Raw genomic sequence first — 6,536 nt, 5'->3', positions numbered from 1 at the left:
CCTCAGATATGGAGATGACACCACCCTTATGGCAGAAAGTGAAGAAGAACTAAAGAGCCTCTTGATGAAAGTGAAAAAAGAGAGTGGAAAAGTTGGCTTAAAACTGAACATTCAGAAAACTAAGATCATGACATCTGGTCCCACCACTTCATGGCAAATAGATGGGGAAACAGTGGAAACAGTGAGACTATTTTCTTGGGCTCCAAAGTCACTGCAGATGGTGAGTGGATCCATGAAATTAAAAGACACTTGCTCTTTGGAAGAAAAGTTATGACCAACCTAGACAGCATATTAAAAAGCAGAGACATTACTTTGCCAATAAAGGTCCGTCTAGTCAAAGCTATGGTTTTTCCGGTAGTCATGTATGAATGTGAGAGTTGGACTATAAAGAAAGCTGAGCACCGAAGAACTGATGCTTTGAATTGTGTTGGAGAAGACTCTTGAGAGTCCCTTGGACTACAAGAAGATCCAACCAGTCCATCCTAAAGGAAATCAGTCCTGAATATTCATTGGAAGGACTAATGCTGAAGCTGAAGCTCCAATACTTTGGCCACCTAATGTGAAGAACTGACTTATTTGAAAAGACCCTCATGCTGGGAAAGATTAAAGGCAGGAGGAGAAGGGGATGACAGAGGATGAGATGGTTGGATGGCATCACCGACTCGATGGACACGAGTTTGAGTAAGCTCCGGGAGATGGTGATGGACAGGGAGGCCTGGCGTGCTTAAGTCCATGGGGTCGCAAGGAGTCGGACACGACTGAGCGACTTAACAGTTTTTAAAAGTGGAGGCCACACTCCAGGGTAGCCACAAGAGGGCGCTCTATGCACAGATTTACCTCCTCCCTTGGGAACTGAGTTTCTCAGGTCCTATTGGTAGACTGGCCACACTTCTGAGAATCTGTCCACACCCAAGGATTTGGCCGGCCCCTCATTCTGGCCACGCCTGAAACGTTGGCCACGCCCCCAGGGCCTTGACCACATCCCTAGACCTTAAACACACCCTAAAACCCAGGTCACACCCCAAAGCAGTCTGAAGCAGCAAGTTCACTTTTCGGACTCCCCAAGGTCTGAGCACAGATGCGTGCACAGACTTATCCTCTTAGAAACGTGGAGCCTTAAAACCATGACTTTTAATTTGCAGACTTTCTTCTCTGTTTTGAAATCATTTAAAATTCACAGAAGTGTCGCAAGAATAGGACAAAGACGTCTTGAATACCCTTCACCCAGATTCACCAGTTGTCGATTTGCCAGTTTGCTTTATTATTTGCTCTCCCCCCTTCCTCGAACAGTTTGAGAGTAAATTTCAGATTTTATACCTCTTTGCTTAGAATCCAAGGACATTCTCTTACACAGTCACCGTATGGTTATCAACAGCAGGACATTTAACAGTGATCCAATACTGGCATCTAATAACACGTTTATATTCAAATCGCCAGTTGTTCCCAAACTATCCTTCATAGCAAGCTATTTTTTTTTTTTTTCAGTCCAGTATTCAATCTGAGATCACAAGCTGCATTTAGGTTTGTTTTTGTTTTTTTAATGTGGACTATTTTTAAAGTCTTTATTGAATTTGTTACAATATTGCTTCTATTTTATGTTTTGACTTTTTGACCACATGCCGTGTGGGATACCAGCTACGCCCCCAGGGATGGAACCTGTACCCGCTGCACTGGAAGGCGAGGTCTTAGCCGCTGGACCGCCAGGGAAGTTCACGCACTTAGTTTTGATGTCTTTTTTAGTGTCCTTCAGTCTGGTACACTCTCTCAGCCTATCTTTGTGTTTCATGAAGTTGACGTTTTTGATCAATCGCAGGCCACTTCTTAGTTCTTTTGTAACAATGTCTAGGATTGGGTTTGTCTGACATTTCCTTGTGATCAGATTCTGGTGGCAGGACTATTATAACAATGATGCTGTGTCCTCTGAGCATCATATCAGAAGGTACGCGGTATTGGTGGTTGCACTGTTGATGATGAATTCCATCGCTCGGTGAAGGTAAATCATGGAATCCCGGACTCATCGCCACACCAAGTCAGAGTCTCCCTTTTCTGGGCCTCAGTCTCCCTTTCTGTAAAATGGAGGTGTGGCCGACCTGAGGGTCTGCTCACATACCTGGAGCTCACACCTGCACTCTCATCAAATCCTTATCAACCAGCTGAAGCACTCTGTTTAGTTCTAATGCCCTTAAAAGCATTTGCTGGGAATAGCACCCATATTTAAGATTTGGAAGATTTCTTGCATGCAGTTGGAGCTTCCCAGGTGGCGCTGGTGGTACAGAATCCACCTGCCAATGCAGGAGACAAGGGTTCGATTGCTGGGTCAGAAAGATCCTCTGGAGAAGGAAACGGCAACCCACTCCAGTATTCTTGCTTGGGAAATCCCATGGACAGAGGAGCCTGGCAGTTACAGTCCATGGGGCTGCAAAGAGTCAGACACAACTGAGTGACTGAGCACAGCACACAGAAACAGCAATGCATGCACTTGGAAGTGATATTCTCTGACTGAGCATGTGGGCTTACCCAGGGTGGTGATTACAAGCGAAACTTTGCAACAGGAATGGGGCTTGTGTAGAAATGCTTCGGAAGTATGACTTCTGGCTCAAGAATGCAAGGACTTTCACAGATGAGAACGGTTTTGGTGGCACTGGTTGAGGCAGGCATGTTTAATTCTGGGAGGGCTGGTGTAGGGGGCCTGGAGACCCTCTCTGTGACCCTCCTCTCCACCTCCTAGGAGTCTGCCTTTCTTCAGGAGAAGGGGGCTGGGTGTGGAAGGACACGTGCCCAGTCCTAAGGTCTGGAGGCTGAGTGGGGATTTCCATCCGTGGAGAAGCCAGATCCTTTGTTTTAGAGAAGTAGCTTGCCAAGGTCAGGGGCTGGGTTCAGCTTTTGAACCCGGAGATAGTTTCCCACACACAAAGAGACACATCACCCACCGTCTGGACCCACAGATACAAGGAGATCCTGACACACACATTCCAGGCCAATGATGGGGCTGGTACCTCTGCTCTCGTCAAACCATCATCAACCCATTGACCCTGAGAAATGGACATTATTCCCATTTTACAGTTGAGGACGTGGAGGCTCAGGGCTGTGAAAGTCACCCAATCCTAGGTCACACAGCTAGGGACCAGAAGGGCAGGACTTGAACCCAGGTCTGACTCCAGGGCCTGTGATCTCAATCACACAGCTGCTCTCTTTTCCACACACAGGTGCCCACACACACACTTCAAATAATGGACACAACCACACACTACCTTCCTGTGAGTCAAGAGGGCCCAGGGACTATGAATGTGGGTTTAGGAGGTAGCAGACCTGGCCTTGGACATGCAGCTTGCTCTCTGTGAGTCTCGGTTTTCCCATCTGGAATATGGGCAACATTATGGTCAGTGCAGGACTTCCCAGGTGGCGCTCGTGGTAAAGAACCCACCTGCCAGTGCACGAGACGTAAGAGACATGGGTTCAATCCCTGGGTTAGGAGGATCCCCCGGAGGACAGAATGGCAACCCACTCCAGTATTCTTGCCTGGAGAATCCCACGGGCAGAGGAGCCTGGCAGGCTACAGTCCACAGGGTCGCAAAGAGTCAGATGTGACGAAGCCACTTAGCATGCATGGTCAATACGTTGCTGCTAATATTTGCCCCCACGTTGACCACACAGTGGGACAAGGGGTCAGACACAGCCATGAAGAATCACAGACACCGTAGTGCATTCTGCCATCATTTCTCAGGGGTCTGCTCCGTGCCAGGTGGTGTGCTGGCTGCCGTGGGTCAGGCAACAAGAGGACACTGCCCTCCCAGAGCTCACTGTCTGCTGGAGAGGGCACTGCCCTCCCAGAGCTCACTGTCTGCTGGAGAGACCAGCCGTTGCACATGACCTTGCTCATGTGGTGGGATTATCACAAGGGAAGTTCTCACATGCAGCTGCTTACAAAAGTCACCCTATGTAGTGGGTTCAGCCGTGTATGTGTGTGTGTGTGTGTGTGTGCTCAGCCGTGCAACCCCATGGACTTCAGCCTGTCAGGCTCCTCTGGCCATGGGATTCTCCAGGCAAGAACACTGGAGTGGGCTGTCATTCCCTTCTCCAGGGGAATTTTCTGCATCTCCCGCATTGGCAGGCGAATTCTTTACCACTAGCACTGGCTGAGAAGCCCTGGGTTGAATGGTGGCCTCCCACAAGGAAACATTCCGAACGCCCCAGAAACTGTGAATGTGATCAATCTTATTTGGGAAAAGGGTCTTTGCAGATGCACTTCAGGTTAAGATGTCAAGAATTAGATCACGCTGGATGGGGTCTGGGTGGGTCCTAAGTCCAATGAAAATGATCCTTATAAGAGACAGAAAAGAAGACGCAGATACACGGAGAAGGAGGCCACGTGAAGAGGGAGGTAGAGATGGGAGTGATGTGGCCACAAGCCAAGGAATGCCAGCTGCCACTGGAAGCTGGAAGAGACAAGGATGGATTCTCTCCAACAGGCTTTGGAGGGAGTGTGGCCTATTGACACCTCGATTTTGAACTTCTGGCCTCCAGAACTGTTAGAGAATAAATTTGTTTATTATTTCTATGTTAGCTTATTTGGCTGCAGCATGTGGGATCTTTAGCTGTAGCATGCAAACTCTTAGTTGTGGCATGTGGGATCTAGTTTCCTGACCAAGGATTGAACCCAGGCCCCTGCATTGGGAGTGCAGAGTCATAACCACTGGACTACCAAGGAAGTCCCCAAGCAAAGTCCTTTATCGAATCTCTTATCCATATACCTTTTGCTAGTAATGTTGTTTCTCTGACTGAAGCCAAGGAGTTGGCTGAATTATATCCACATCCTAACCCCTGGAAATCTGTGACTGTTCCTTTATATGGCAAAAAGGATTTGGCAGATGCGAGGAAGTTAATGGTATCGTGAAGGGAGGTTATCCTGGATTATCTGGGTGGACCCCAGGGAATCAGAGGGACTTCGTAAGAGGGAGACAGGAGATCAGAGTAGATGTGCAAATGGAAGACAGAAATTGCTCTGATACAAGGAAGGGGCCATGAGCCAAGGAATGCAGGCGGCCTCTGTGGGCTGGATAATGCAAGGGGAGAGATTCTCCTCTCTGGCTTCCAGAGGGAAGCAGCTTGCCTGGCACTTTGGCTTGGTGAGGCTGATTTTGGACTGCTGACCTCCAGAACTGTAGGAGGATGAAGTTGTGCTGTTTTAAGGTACTGAATTTGTGGTGCTTTGTTACAGTGGCAACAGGGAATGAATGCAAACCCTGACTGCTACATAAGAAAGGTGTCCACAGAGTCAAAAATATATCTAGGGACTTCCCAGGGTGGGGGAGCCAGTGGTTAAGAATCTGCCTTCCAATGCAGTGGGCGAAGTTTCAATCCCTGGTCGGGGAATTAGGATCCCACAGGCCCCACAGTGAGGCATATATGTGTGTGTGTGTGTATAATTATATACACATATGTATATATGTATATGTGTGTGTGTACATGTGCTAAGTTGTTTCAGTTGTGTCCAACTCTGTGACCCTATGGATTGTAACCCAGCAGGCTCCTCTGTCTGTGGGATTCTCTATCAAGAATACTGGAGTGGATTGCCATGCTCTCCTCCAGATCTTCCTGATCGAACCTGTGTCTCTTATGGCCCCTGCACTGGCAGGGCAGGTTCTTTAACCCCTAGCGCCACCTACGAAGCCCATATATGTATATATACACATATGTACATATGTGTGTATATATGTATATGTATGTATGTTGGTGGGGGGGGGCCTGGAGCCACTGAATAAATGTGACACATGAAGCAAAGTAGTCACACAGAAACAATCATCCAATAACTGCAGGTCTCAGTATTAAGAACACTCATGCATAGAGACCCAGAGACAGCTGGAATGAACAGTTTACAATAGGTCAACACAGTCAGCTGTGGTACCACTAGGACCACACAAACCGCAGAGTCCTTCAGAGACACACACACACGCACACACCCAAGGTTACTATGGAAGCCAATAGGGTCCTCTGGAAAGATATCACACTTCACACCACTCTCCAGAAATAACGGCACAGTGACACAACGATGCCATGTTTACAACACACCTGGAAGTCCCAGCATCATCCACACCTGTCATCGTCAGCCTGAGACTCACGTTGAGTCAGCTGGATATGGCATCCAGGTGTGCGCATGTGCATACACACACACACACACACACACTTCCTCCCAACCTCCTCATGTAAGAGACCCAGCAAAGCCAAGGATATGGTACAAAAATAGTTTATTACAAAAGAAATCCAACCAAAACGCCTAATAATTTACATGGATATCAGTGCCTGGAGTCAGCCCATCTCTCCCTCCTCACTGAAGTGGGCAGAGTGCAGAAGGGAGAGCTGTTCCTTGGTTCCACTAGCTCTGGGAGAGGAGAAGGAAATGAACGTTTGGGGGCAGTTCCAGACGAAAGACTGGGAGACCAGGATGCCTGAGAAAAATGGGAGTAAGAGTCCTGGGTTGGGGGCGGGGCTGAGATGGAGGAATATCCGTGCTGAGAAGAAGGGGGTTGGGGGTAAAT

The sequence above is a fragment of the Bison bison genome, unplaced genomic scaffold (assembly GCF_000754665.1).
Source record: "Bison bison bison isolate TAMUID 2011002044 unplaced genomic scaffold, Bison_UMD1.0 scf7180017864313, whole genome shotgun sequence".
Lineage (NCBI taxonomy): Eukaryota > Metazoa > Chordata > Mammalia > Artiodactyla > Bovidae > Bison > Bison bison.
This window is presented reverse-complemented; position numbering follows the sequence as displayed.